The 14,092-nt window shown below is 44.7% G+C and overlaps 1 long non-coding RNA gene across 1 annotated transcript; it reads left to right on the top strand.

Annotated features, from left to right (window-relative positions):
• The first annotated feature begins 462 nt into the window (after positions 1-462).
• Positions 463-11,957, top strand: LOC116968033. Its single transcript, XR_004410386.1, has 3 exons — positions 463-497; positions 6,771-6,773; positions 11,946-11,957. It is a non-coding gene; the product is annotated as an uncharacterized LOC116968033 (long non-coding RNA).
• The last annotated feature ends 2,135 nt before the right edge of the window (positions 11,958-14,092 follow it).

The following is a 14,092-nucleotide window of genomic DNA, read 5'->3' as shown; positions in this document are numbered from 1 at the left end:
CTCATGCCTTCTCTTCATAAACCTGACACCCCTTGCAATCAATAATCTATCAATCTCAGCATTAAAATATCCACTGACTTGGCTTCCACAACATTCTGTGGCAAACTTAACTACAGATTTACCGCACTCTGACAACAGAAACATACTCATTAGCTCCCACCTAAATGGACGTAATTTAACTCTGAGGTGATGATCTCTAGTCTTAGATTCTCGAACTGTTGGAAACATTGTATCCAAGCCTTTCACCGTTCGACACATTTGTATGAAGTGCCCCTCATTCTTCTAAACTGCCCCTAGTAGAGGCACAATGACGCCAAACGCTCATGAATTTATATTCCACTCATTCCTCGGAGCATTTTTGTAAACATCCTCTGGACCCTCTCCATGGCCTGCACATTCTTCATCAGATATGGTGCCCAAAATGTTTTCACAATACTCCAAATAAGGCTTGACTAGCGTATCATAGAGTCTCAGCATTGCATCCTTGTTTTTGTATTGTAGATGAATAAATGCTACCATTGCGTGTGCCTTCTTGTAAATCGCCACGTTTAACAATTCTTTGTTAGTGAAAGAATATTTAATTTCTGATGTTGGAGGTTTGAGTAGCAGAGCACGTTCCATAAATGCACCATTTGTTCTCGGAGCACATTAATATTAACTGCTCCGACCCTCTCATTGTTTGTGACCGGCAGGTTTCCGTGCTTCTCATGAGCGAGAACGTGTTACATGTTAATTATAACTTGGGTGGAGGTGAGATTTTGGCACAACACCGATTAGTTTACTTTATCTATTGTCACTTATACCGAGGTACAGTGAAAAAAACGTTTGATACAACTGTAATTTCTACATGGTGAATCCCAAAATGTATAAAAATAGCCTTTATTACAATCTCAAAATGTGCACTTTAACCATATGTGATGTTTTTCTATTGCAAATCGCAAATTGTGGAAAACAATGGCAAATAAATAAATGAAGGGTCCTTGTGCCAAACATGATGGACAGCACTGTATATCGATCTACAATCTTTCATGCCATCTGTAAGTCCACCAGTCTTTACACTGCAATAAAACAATGAACTGAAAGTGAGTAGTCATCTATTGTGCGCAGGGAAAGAAAATCAAAGCCTGTCTAAATTCTCCCTGCCCCACAGAGAGAGCATAACTCCAATTTTGGTGTCATTAACTCCATCTACAACAATCATATAACGTCCAAACCTAATGGAACACTTTTATCTTCGGAATGTATTCCCCCATTGAAGTGGTTACAATGGTAGAAGGCATGGGCGTGAGCCCTAATGAGTAAGGTATGAAAAATGTGTTCGGAGCTGAGGCTATCGGGAAGATTTATAGCAGTACAGGAAACTATGATGATAATGGAGGTGGTGAAATAGGGGAATCCATTTGATTTGGGACCAATGCATGATTTAATAAGAACGTTTAGGGGAATGCGCGGAAGCGTGTGTTTACTATCTGGGGCTTGGAAATGTGAGGTGGAGGTAGACATTATCACATTTAGAAGAAATCTACAGCAGCGCTGGAATCCCCAACCTTTAAAAAGCCATGCACTAATTGATTTCAATTAGAATAAGAACAGATGAAGACATCTGGTTAAGAAGGGACTGCAGATGCTGGAAAATCGAAGGTAGACAAAAAATTATGGATAAAGTGAACGGGTGAGGCAGCATCCATTGGGCGAAATAAATAAGCGGCGTTTCAGGTCTTGACCCTTATTCAGACTGATACTGGGAGGGGAGGGGGCGGGGGAAAATGAAAGGAAGCGGCGGAAACAATGGGCTGTGTGAGAGCTGGGAAGGTGGGGGGAAAGAAAGAGAAAGCAGGGGCTGCCTAAAATTGGAAACATAGAAACATAGAAATGAGGTGCAGGAGTAGGCCATTCGGCCCTTCGAGCCTGCACCGCCATTCAATAGATCATGGCTGATCATCCAACTCAGTATCCTGTACCTGCCTTCCTCTCCATACCCCCTTATCCCTTTAGCCACAAGGGCCACATCTAACTCCCTCTTAAATATAGCCAATGAACTGGCCTCAACTACCTTCTGTGGCAGAGAATTCCAGAGATTCACCACTCTCTGTGTGAAAAATGTTTTTCTCATCTCGGTCCTAAAAGATTTCCCCCTTATCCTTAAACTGTGACCCCTTGTTCTGGACTTCCCCAACATCGGGAACAATCTTCCTGCATCTAGCCTGTCCAACCCCTTAAGAATTTTGTAAGTTTCTATAAGATCCCCCCTCAATCTTCTAAATTCTAGCGAGTACAAGCCGAGTCTATCCAGTCTTTCTTCATATGAAAGTCCTGACATCCCAGGAATCAGTCTGGTGAACCTTCTCTGTACTCCCTCTATGGCAAGAATGTCTTTCCTCAGATTAGGAGACCAAAACTGTACGCAATACTCCAGGTGTGGTCTCACCAAGACCCTGTACAACTGCAGTAGAACCTCCCTGCTCCTATACTCAAATCCTTTTGCTATGAATGCTAACATACCATTCGCTTTCTTCACTGCCTGCTGCACCTGCATGCCTACTTTCAATGACTGGTGTACCATGACACCCAGGTCTCGTTGCATCTCCCCTTTTCCTAATCGGCCACCATTCAGATAATAGTCTACTTTCCTGTTTTTGCCACCAAAGTGGATAACCTCACATTTATCCACATTATACTGCATCTGCCATGCATTTGCCCACTCACCCAGCCTATCCAAGTCACCTTGCAGCCTCCTAGCATCCTCCTCACAGCTAACACTGCCCCCCCAGCTTCGTGTCATCCGCAAACTTGGAGATGTTGCATTCAATTCCCTCGTCCAAATCATTAATATATATTGTAAATAGCTGGGGTCCCAGCACTGAGCCTTGCGGTACCCCACTAGTCACTGCCTGCCATTGTGAAAAGGACCCGTTTACTCCTACTCTTTGCTTCCTGTCTGCCAGCCAGTTCTCTATCCACATCAATACTGAACCCCCAATACCGTGTGCTTTAAGTTTGTATACTAATCTCTTATGTGGGACCTTGTCGAAAGCCTTCTGAAAGTCCAGATATCACACATCCACTGGTTCTCCCTTATCCACTCTACTAGTTACATCCTCGAAAAATTCTATAAGATTCGTCAGACATGATTTACCTTTCATAAATCCATGCTGACTTTGTCCCTATGATTTCACCACTTTCCAAATGTGCTGCTATCCCATCTTTAATAACTGACTCTAGCAGTTTCCCCACTACCGATGTTAGACTAACTGGTCTGTAATTCCCCGTTTTCTCTCTCCCTGCCCTTTTTAAAAAGTGGGGTTACATTAGCTACCCTCCAATCCTCAGGAACTACTCCAGAATCTAAAGAGTTTTGAAAAAATTATCACTAATGCATCCACTATTTCTGGGGCTACTTCCTTAAGTACTCTGGGATGCAGCCTATCTGGCCCTGGGGATTTATCGGCCTTTAATCCATTCAATTTACCTAACACCACTTCCCGGCTAACCTGGATTTCACTCAGTTCCTCCATCTCATTTGACCCCCGGTCCCCTGCTATTTCCGGCAGATTATTTATGTCTTCCTTACTTAAGACAGAACCAAAGTAGTTATTCAAATGGTCTCCATATATTTGTTCCCCATGATCAATTCACCTGTTTCTGACTGCAAGGGACATTCATTCGTTTTAACTAATCTTTTTCTCTTCATATATCTATAAAAACTTTTGCAGTCACTTTTTATGTTCCCTGCCAGTTTTCATTCATAACATATTTTCCCTTTCCTTATTAAGCCCTTTGTCCTCCTCTGCTGGACTCTGAATTCCTCCCAGTCCTCTGGAAGGCTGCTTTTTCTGGCTAATTTGTATGCTTCATCTTTTGTTTTGATACTATCCCTGATTTCCCTTGTTATCCACGGATGCACTATCTTCTTTGATTTATTCTTTTACCAAACTGGGAAGAACAATTGTTGTAGTTCACCTATGCAGTCTTTAAATGCCTTCCATTGCATATCCACCCTCAACCCTTTAAGAGTCAATTGCCAGTCTATCTTGGCCAATTCACGTGTCATACCCTCAAAGTTACCTTTCTTTAAGTTCAGGACTCTTGTTTCTGAATTAACAATGTCACTCTCCATCCTAATGAAGAACACAACGATATTATGGTCACTCTTGCCCAAGGAGCCACGCACAACAAGACTGCTAACGAACCCTTCCTCATTACTCAATACCCAATCTAGAATAGCCAGCACGCTCTTTGTTTCCTCTTCGTGTTGGTTTAGAAAACTAGCCCGCATACATTCCAAGAAATCATCTTTCTCAGCCAACTTGCCAATTTGATTCACCCAATCAATATGTAGAGTGAAGTCACCCATTATAACTGTTTTACCTTTGTTGCACGCATTTGTAATTTCCTGTTTGATGCCATCCCCAACTCCACTACTACTGATAGGTGGCCTGTACACAACTCCCACTAGCGTTTACGGCCCCCAAGGGTTTCGCAGCTCTACCCATATCGATTCCACATCTTCCAAGCTAATGTCCTTCCTTTCTATTGCGTTAATCTCCTCTCTAACCAGCAACGCTACCCCACCTCCTTTTCCTACATGTCTAACCCCCCTGAATATTGAATATCCCTGGATGTGCAGCTCCCAGCCTTGGTCACCCTGGAGCCATGACTCCGTGATCCCAACTATATCATAGTCATTAATCTGCACATTCACCTCATCCACCTCATTACGAATGCTCCTTGCATTGAGACAAAGAGCCTTCAGGCTTGTTTTTACAACACTCTTACCCCTTATACAATTATGTTGAAAAGTGGCCCTTTTTGATTTTTGCCCTGGATGTGTTTGCCTGCCACTTTTACTTTTCACCTTGCTACCTATTGCTTCTACCCTCATTTTACACCCCTCTGCCTCTCCGCTCACACGTTTAAGAAACTCTTTCCCTTTATCTCCATCCTGGACTATCCCATTTGACAGCCCACCCCCCTTATTCACTCTAAACCGTCCCGTGTAGCAGTGGCAAACCTGCCTGCAAGAATGCTGGCCCACCACCTGTTAAGATGCAATCCATCCCTTTTGTAGAGTTCCCCCTTACTCAAAAACAAATCCCAGTGATCTAAGAATCTAAATCACTGCTCCGTATACCAGTTCCTCAGCCACACATTCAGTTCCCGTATCTCCCTGTTCATGTTCTCGCCAGCACGAGGAACTGGAAGCAAACCGAAGATAATAACCCTGGAGGTCCTGTTTTTCAGCATTTTTCCGAACTCTCTAAAGTCACGCTGCAGAATATTCATCCCCTTCTTTCCGACATCGTTTTTGCCGACATGCACTACTACTTCCGGCTGTTCACCTTCGCCCTTGAGTATTTTCTGCACCCTGTACGTGACATCCTGTATCCTGGCACCAGGAAGGCAGCACACCATCCTCGAATGCCGTATGTTGCCGCAGAATCCCCTATCGGTACCTCTCACAATGGAGTCTCCCACTACAATGGCGTTGCTTGACGTTGGCCTCTTTGGTTTTGGCTTAACAACCCTATTTGCTTCGCAAGCCAGTCCGCCGCTCAGTGTAATAACGTCTTCTGTCCCGACACCTTCTATATGGGTGAAGCTGTTCACAAGATGTACAACGCCTGGAGACGTTTTCATTACATGCTTCCCCGCCTTTCTCATTGTCTCCCACCTTCTCTCTTCCAGTACCTAAGGTGTAACACACTTACTGTAGGACTTGTAGAGGAACGACTCCGTTTCTCGGACGAACCTGAGGTCATCCACTTGCTTTTCCAGTTCCCCAACACGGTCCTTCAGGAGCTGTACCTGGATGCACTTCTCATATTTGCAGCAACCAGAGGCACCAGCAGTGTCCTTGACCTCCCACATACTGCAAGCATCACACTGAATCAGCTTGCCTGACATGTCCTGCTTTCGTCTCTCCCTCTCCAGCGTTTTACGTAGCCTCCTCTCCTCACCGAAGACTCTCGAGCAAAAGACTCACACTTTTCACACAGGGCACTTCCCTCACAAGGCCGCTCACTCACTGCCGCTCCCTAAGAGCTGTCTTGCTTATATTGACTGATAAAGTGCATAATTTACCAATTTACAAACCAAATTCCTCAGTTTTCAACTGTTTTCCCCCTCTGACTCACTTCTAACTCTCCTCCCACTTGGGCTAGAGCCAATCAGTGTGTTATCTTGCTTATATTTCTTGCTGTTGGTTACAAATCAACAGGAGCTCTGAGTCTATGTTCATACCACTGGGGTTTAATCTACCCAAGCGAAATGTGAAGTGCTTCTCCTCCAATTTACGGCGAGCCTCAATCTGGCCACGGGGAAGGCCCAAGAGAGAAAGGTCGGATTTGGAATTGGATGGGGAATTGAAATGCTGTGCCAGGTTGGTTATTGCGAACCGAGCGGAGGTGTGGGGCGAAGCGATCGCCAAGCCTACACTTGGTTTCAACGACGTAGAGCAGCTGACACCTAGAGCAGCGGATGCAATATATGAGGTTGGAGGAGGTGAAGGTGAACCTCTGCCGCACCTGGAAAGACTGCTTCGATCCTTGGCTGGAGTCAAAGGAGGACGTCAAGCGACAAATGTAGCGTTTCCTGCGGTATAAATACGTTTTGATAACTTGGACATAACGGGCTAAAGGGAATGCGTCGATGCTGTTTACACCTGTGTCTTTCTACGACTATCCTTTATTTGCAACGATACACAATCCAACTAAGGTCGTTCATGGCCATCAGACAGAATATTGTATAGAGGTCGCGAGGTCATGTTGCAGTAAGTGCTTTTGAGGGAATGCAGCGTAGGTTTACAAGTTGAATTCCCGGGATGGCGGCACAGTCATATGCTAAGAGAATGGAATAGCTGGGCTTATACACTCTGGAGTTTAGAACGATGAGAGGGTATCTCAATGAAACACATAATACGATTGTTAAGGGTTTGGACATGCTAGAGGTAGGAAACATGTTCCCGATGTTTGGGGAGCCAAGAACCAGGGGCCACTGATTAAGAATAAGGGCTAAGCCATTTTGAACGGAGACGAGGAAACGCCTTTCCTCACAGAGAATGGTGAGTCTGTGTAATTATCTGACTCAGAGGACGGTGGAGGCAGGTCCTCTTGATGCTTTCAAGAGAGAGCTGGATAGAGGTCTTAAACATTGGCGAATAAGGGGATACGGGAAGAAGGCAGGAACGAGGTACCGATTGGGGGTGATCAACCATGATCACATTGAATGGCGGGTCTGGCTCGAAGGGCCGAATGGCCTACTCCTGCACCTATTGTCTACTGTCTATTGTCTATTGTCTAATTGTATAATAATATTGTGTTCAGTTCTGTTTAACATATCATAGGAAAGATGTTGTCAAACTGGAGATGGTCCGGAGAAGCGTTACCACGAATCGAGAGTGTGAGCTATAGAGAGAGAGATTTAGTAGGGTGGATATCTATTCCCAGGAGCAGAGGAGAATGGGTAGAGGTATATAACATCATGAAAGGAATAAATCGGATGCATGCACAGACCCTAGCCCAGAATAGGTGAATCGGTGACCATACGACATTGGTGAAGGGGAAAGGTTTAATAGGAATCTGAAGGATAACGTTTTCATACAAAGTGTCATGGGTGTATGTTAGAAGCTGTCAGAGAAGGCAGTTGAGGCTGAGACTACCCCAACGTTTAAGAAGCATTAAGCCAGTTACTTGGATAGGACACGGTTTGATGATTATCGACCAACCGCAGGCAGGTGGGACTAGTGTAGCATGGACACGTTGGCCGGTGTTGGCATGTTGGGCCGAATGACCCGTTTCCACACTGTATCACTATATGACTCTATGGCTGTATGTCTGTAAGTCTGTAAACATATGGGATTCAAACAAAGACAAGGCAATAATCACAAAAATGGGTGAAAAACGTTTGCAATTTATTCGTGACTGTGATGAAATGCGAATTAACTCGTGTCATTAAAACTTAGTGTGAATTCTTGTTAAAAAATATGACGCAATATTACTGAACATAGTGCCAGAATCACACGTAAGTGCATCCCGTTTGGAAGAAGACGTGTCTGGAGTTTTGACGTGCGAACTCACACAGCTTGGCGTTAGTTGGACGTTGCAGTCTTGCGCTTGAGACTCAACGTAGACAATTATTGTTGAATCAGTTGACTTCGACAGATAACTTTTATCAGCAACCGAGCGGCTTTTATGAGCAAACGTGGAATGTTCAGACTGACGGACGCCTCCATCGTCGAACCAATCATAAAGTCCGCGTCCCACCCTCGCTATGGCCATTAACTCACGCCATGATCATGCTTGTATAAATGCAGCAAAGTAATCAATCGGATTAACAATCTTCTCCCTGTCACTCTGAAAAAGTGGAAGTGAAGAAAATGCGAAACATTCTTTTAATTGGTTTTGGAATACTGCTACTGACTCAACTGGTCTTGGGGAGATTTCACTTTGGTGGGTTAATGGACTATGGTGTATGTTTGTTTTTAATTCCGTTGATAGCGGCGTTCGCAGATGTTTGACTTAAACCGGCTCATGTATCCATTATTTTCATTCCTTTTAGGGTGCATGCGTGGTGATGGTTGGGATGTTATGATGTCGGCAGATATTATCAGATAATGTATTAATCTATTTATTGTAGATTGCTTCTTGATTCTGCATCAGTACTGAACCCCATTGCCATGGAAGCTCCTGTATAGTGGCGCGTCTAACTTTCTCGTCTCACTGGTTCTCTACTCAGCCACACTTTAGAGTCATCGTGCCCAAACGTCCAGGTTCCCAACCGAGGCGGCCTCCCTCGAAGAGCAGTGTACGGGATTTGTTTTATGAGATTTTTGTGAAACTCCCTCTTCATTGTACGCGAATGATAAATGGTGAATTTAGAATCAGATTAGTGAAGAGAATGGAATGCATTCAATATAAACGAAGACATTACGTGGGTCTGTTAAATGATATATGGAATTCCCATGATTCAGCAACGAAAATGAAAATTGACGCTGCTAACACATATTAGTCATCCCTCATTGCCCAGTGACGGGACTACAAAACATATGGAAATACAAGAAGGCTAGTTTTTTGATAGATACATAATGGACAGGCTCTATTTAATATTATCCCTCGTCACTATTCACTGTAATATAGACCACAATTCAAAGAGACCAATTAACCTCTTAACGCGCACATTCGGATATCTCTATTGATTTGTCCATTCTCTATCCGTGCCCTTTGATAACGATACCTGACACCCGTTGGTTTGAAGGAGCAAATCATTGCCTGGGAAAATAATCAAGAGCAAACACGTCACAAGTTATGTCGTTGCTTTACTGACCCCTCTCACTGATAACATCAGAACAGATGGTCACCTGGAATAAGTGTTGGAATTCGACATGTGTATATTTACCTGAACGCACAGAATAATGTTTCATGGGTTCAGTTTATTTTATTAGCATCTTTGTAAAACTGTATATATTTTTACACGAACAGTGGACCCATGCGAACGCAAAGGAGCAGTGTGCAAATACAGGTGCATGTACCCGTACGATACGATGTTAACTACAGGGTGCCGTGACGGCCGTCCATGTTGCAAGCCCGTTAAGGAATCGCGGCGTCTTCGATACTAATCTTTTCCCGCCGTCAGCTCAGATACCACCATTCCTGGATCACAAATGGCTTACGAACTGTACATATAAATAAAAAAAGCTTTCTTCACTGCTGGAATCGTTATGTTCTCTTACAGTATTCTTATTTATAATAATTCCGCGCGAACTAAATTTACTCACGGAAATTACTAGTGAAACCTATGCGAATGACAATAAATATCACTACATGGCCAAGTACAAGGCGAAAATTGAAGTGGTTCATACAAAAGGTCGATATGTGATCCTGTACAGGTTATGGCGGGGACATGAAGGCTAAATGCCCGGGTTAAGCGAAACAAGAATACGTAATAATGGACGTGAAGTGAGTGGTGACCGATTTAGCAGGGACAGGCGGGGCAACGTCTGTACACAGAGGTTAGTTGGATTGGATTGGATTGGATTGGATTCAAATTTATTGTCATTGCACTTTTCAGTGCAACGAAATGGTTTAGCCTGTGTCATAACATAGAATAAATACCAAAACAAACACTCAACAAAGTTTAAAGTACCAAAGTCATTGTCTCTTGCCTCCTTGCTCTCCTTCTGCGCTGAGGCAATCCACGCCTCCAATGTTGTGACCCCGCCGGATGATGGTGAGCAAGTCCAGCGACTGAAACCGAGCGCCGCAAACGGGCCGGTTCAAACTCCGCGGCCCGGGGCGGTTGAAGCTGCCGAAGCTGCCGCCCACCAGTCCAGCAAGTTGTAATTGCGGGAGCTCCGGAAAAACAGGTCACCAACCTGTGACCCGCGAGCTCCCGACGATTTGGTCTACAGATAGAGCTGCCAGAGGATGCAGTTGAGGCAGGTACAATAATTTATTATAATACAAAATTCGGGGGTGAAAGATTGCAAGCTTCATGTGGTCTGCCCTGTTTCGACGAATACAATCAAACCGGCGTGCACAATCAAATAACATCAAATAAAACAAATTGTCCAACAACTTTAGGCTGTGCACGCCATAAGTAAGAAGTAGGTATACAACTCTGATCTTGGCTATGGACGTATTTATTCATGTTTGTGTTGTGTGTGTGTCAAGTCAAACTGAAATGAAAGAACAGGTGCAGAGAAATGCTACAATTGAAATCACGAGACAGTGATTAAAGTGGGCGGAACCCCAGCCTGCCGAGTTCTGCCTGGGGGTCAAAAGGGCACACAGCACCAGAAGCCAGTAAAGAAGAGACAAGAAATATGCGAGCAGAGAACTTGAACAGTAAATCAAAAGGACTGTCCGAAAAGACTGCTGAAGGATTAGCACAAGCGGCGAATGCTTTCAATTATCCTTCACCAGCCATCAGACTGAGACCCACGGCCCTTCCTAAGTTTACTGGAAACAAGCGTGACTTTTATAGATGGAGGAAGGATTGGGAAGCACTGCAAAAGCAAGGTGAACCCACTGGATCAAACGAGGTGAAGAAGGTTCAATTGCTGGACAGTCTGGAGGACAAAATTACAAGAGACCTCCGCCTCACAAGTTATAACACTGCAGATGATATCTTTCGTGTCCTAGAGAACCGGTTTGGAAATCAAACAGCTATTGCTATTGAGATAGTGGAGGAGCTTCAGGGAATCCCACCTGTCAGAGGACATCAGCCACGTAACATAGTGGAATTAATTCAAGCTGTGGAAAAGGCGCTTAATGACTTGAGCGAACACAGGCGCTATTAAAAATCCACTGATGACAACATCAATTGAAACCAAGCTTCCAGAAACCCTTAAGAAGGAATGGCTGGTTTTTGTAGCTGACAAGAGGAATGCTGTGGCACCAGAGAAACGGTTTGACAGTCTCTTGTCATTTCTCAAAGAGCAGGAGAGCATATACGAACAGCTCGAGCAACTGAGGGACGAGGAGCCGAGTAGAAAGGAAATTCGGACTGAACCAAGACATGCCAGAACCAAGTCTACCAAGTCAGAAAATGACCACACAAGTTGTGTAGTCTGTGGTGACATAAAGCATAAAAGGAAGCTGTACTTCTGCAAGCAGTTTCGAGGGCTAAAGCTGACAGAGAAAAGAGCTGCAGTAAAGAAGTTGGGAGCATGCAAAAGTGTCTTGAAGTTCATGATGATGGTTCATACTGCAAACCTGCATATCTGTGTAAAAATCAAATCTGCAAGGATGAACAGAATCCTGAGCATCATTTTTATCTGTGCCCCAATTATGAGATGAGGAAAAGCAGTGTGGATCAGAGAAGGAGTAAATTTGGTCCAGAGGAAGATAAAGGCAAGAATAAATATACAGTGGACCAAGAGGAGTTTTTCAGCAAACTTCCACCAGAGTTAACCATATAACCATATAACAATTACAGCACGGAAACAGGCCATCTCGAAACAATGCCGAGATGTGTTCTCGAACACTGCATCAAGACCCTTCAACACTGCAAAGCATCAGCCAAGCCTCCTAAAGGAAGGTGGACTGCAAGAGCATCCAGTGATTATGATGCTTTTGGAGGTCATAGCAAATGCTGGACAAAAGGTTGGGACATTAATTGACTTGGCTTCAGATACCAACTACATAACTCACAAGGCTGCGAGTAGACTGAACCTTAGGAGTGAAGACATCACGTTTATCGTCCATGGAGTTGGGGGGATGAAGGTCCACGTAGAGACGATGCGCTACCTTCTAAAGATCCGAGTGAAGACTCCCAAGGGCACACTCAAGTCGCACCAGTTAGTTTGTTATTGATTGGACAGCATTGCAGCTGTTCACAAACATGTGACACCGCAGCAGCTGCAAAAGTTCTTTCCAGACGTCCCACTTGAGGAACTTGTGAGACCAAAAGAGATACATTTGCTCATAAGCCATAGAGAAGGTCAGCTAGCGCCTCAGAGGATTAGAACTGTTGGAGATCTCATTCTGTGGGATGGACCACTGGGAAAGACTGTTGGAGGTTGTCATCCTGAGCTGTTTGAGAAGCTTACCATGTCTGCCCACATGTCCAAAACACACTTCGCAAGATCAATGAGAGCAGCTGCTTTAAAGTATGAGGAGCTCACTGCCCCAGTCCCTGAGGAACTTTCACCAAACGGACAGGTCGCCGTCAAAGTTCAGAAGTCACGCACATCAACCGCCAATCGGGACTTCTTGGATTGGTGGAAGTGGGATAGCATTGGAGCAGCATGCGAGCCAAAGTGCGGGGGTTGCCGCTGTGGAAACTGCCAGCCAGGCGGAAAAGAAATGACTCTTGCTGAAGAGAGAGAGCTCGAAGTGGTAAGGGAAGGCCTCACCTACGTAACAGGAGACCGTCACAGTAAAGACCCACATTGGCATGCTAGCTATCCTTGGTTGGAAGACCCAGCTTCTCTACCAAATAATAAAAGGACAGTGGAAGCCACATTTCTCAGGACGGAGAGGCAGCTATCCAGAGAACCTGAATGGAAAAGTGCCTACACAGCTCAGGTGCACGACATGGTGGGCCGAAAGGCTGCAATCAAATTGTCCGAAGACATGATTGCAAACTGGAAGGGACCAGTGTGGTATGTGAGTCACCTTATTGCTCCAAACCCCCACTCTGTCACAACCCCAGTGAGACTAGTGTGGAACAGCAGCCAAAAGTGCAATGGTGTCAGCTTAAATGATTTGCTGATGAAAGGTCCAGACGTCCTCAACCAAATTCGCGCCGTCCTCCTCAGATTCAGAGGCGGAATCTATGCTGCTCTGGGAGACATGAAGAAGATGTATAACTCAGTCTGGTTGGAGGACCGTGAAGTACACTTACACAGATTCCTCTGGCGAGATTCCGAGGACGAGGAGCTGGGAGAGTATGCTATCACAAGAGTGAACATCGGAGACAAACCTGCGGGGTGCATTGCACAGTTAGCAATGCGTGAGACTGCTAATATTCCTTCTTTTACCCACCTCAAGGATGAGCAGCAAGTACTCCAGAAAGACAGCTATGTTGACGACATCCTCACATCTCACAACAGCCTTGACCAGTTGAGAATCATCACAGCAAATGTGGAACGAATCCTAAAAGCTGGTGGGTTTGAGCTCAAACCTTGGGTTCTGTCTGGCCAAAGTGGGAGGAAGGAGGACAATGATGCTTTAAAGAAAAGCAAAACAAAAAGCATGATCCTACCAAACCAAATGCATGATGATGATAACAAGGCACTTGGTCTGGGCTACATTGTTGAAGAGGACATGCTCCACGTTATGGTGGGAATCAATTTCTCCAAGAGAAAGAAAAAGATGCGGCTTGGTCAAAGCCTTCTACAAGAGCAAATCAAAACTCAGACGCCAAATCCCCTAACAAGAAGAGAGCTTCTCAGCCAGGTAGCAGGGCTATATGACCCCATCGGCCTAGTGGCTCCTGTTAAGCAAAAGGGTGCGATTATGGTACGCAGAGCTTTCCAAGAAGCAAAAGAGGGAAGCTGTTCGGTCAGAGACACATGGGACATGGCACTCTCAGATGGACTCAGGGAGGATGCAATTAAGCTCTTTGAAGAGTACGTACAACTTGGAAAAGT

This window comes from Amblyraja radiata, chromosome 43, assembly GCF_010909765.2.
Source record: "Amblyraja radiata isolate CabotCenter1 chromosome 43, sAmbRad1.1.pri, whole genome shotgun sequence".
Taxonomy (NCBI): Eukaryota; Metazoa; Chordata; class Chondrichthyes; order Rajiformes; family Rajidae; genus Amblyraja; species Amblyraja radiata.
Note: the sequence above shows the minus strand (reverse complement) of the source record. Positions and strands in the feature narration are given on the sequence as shown.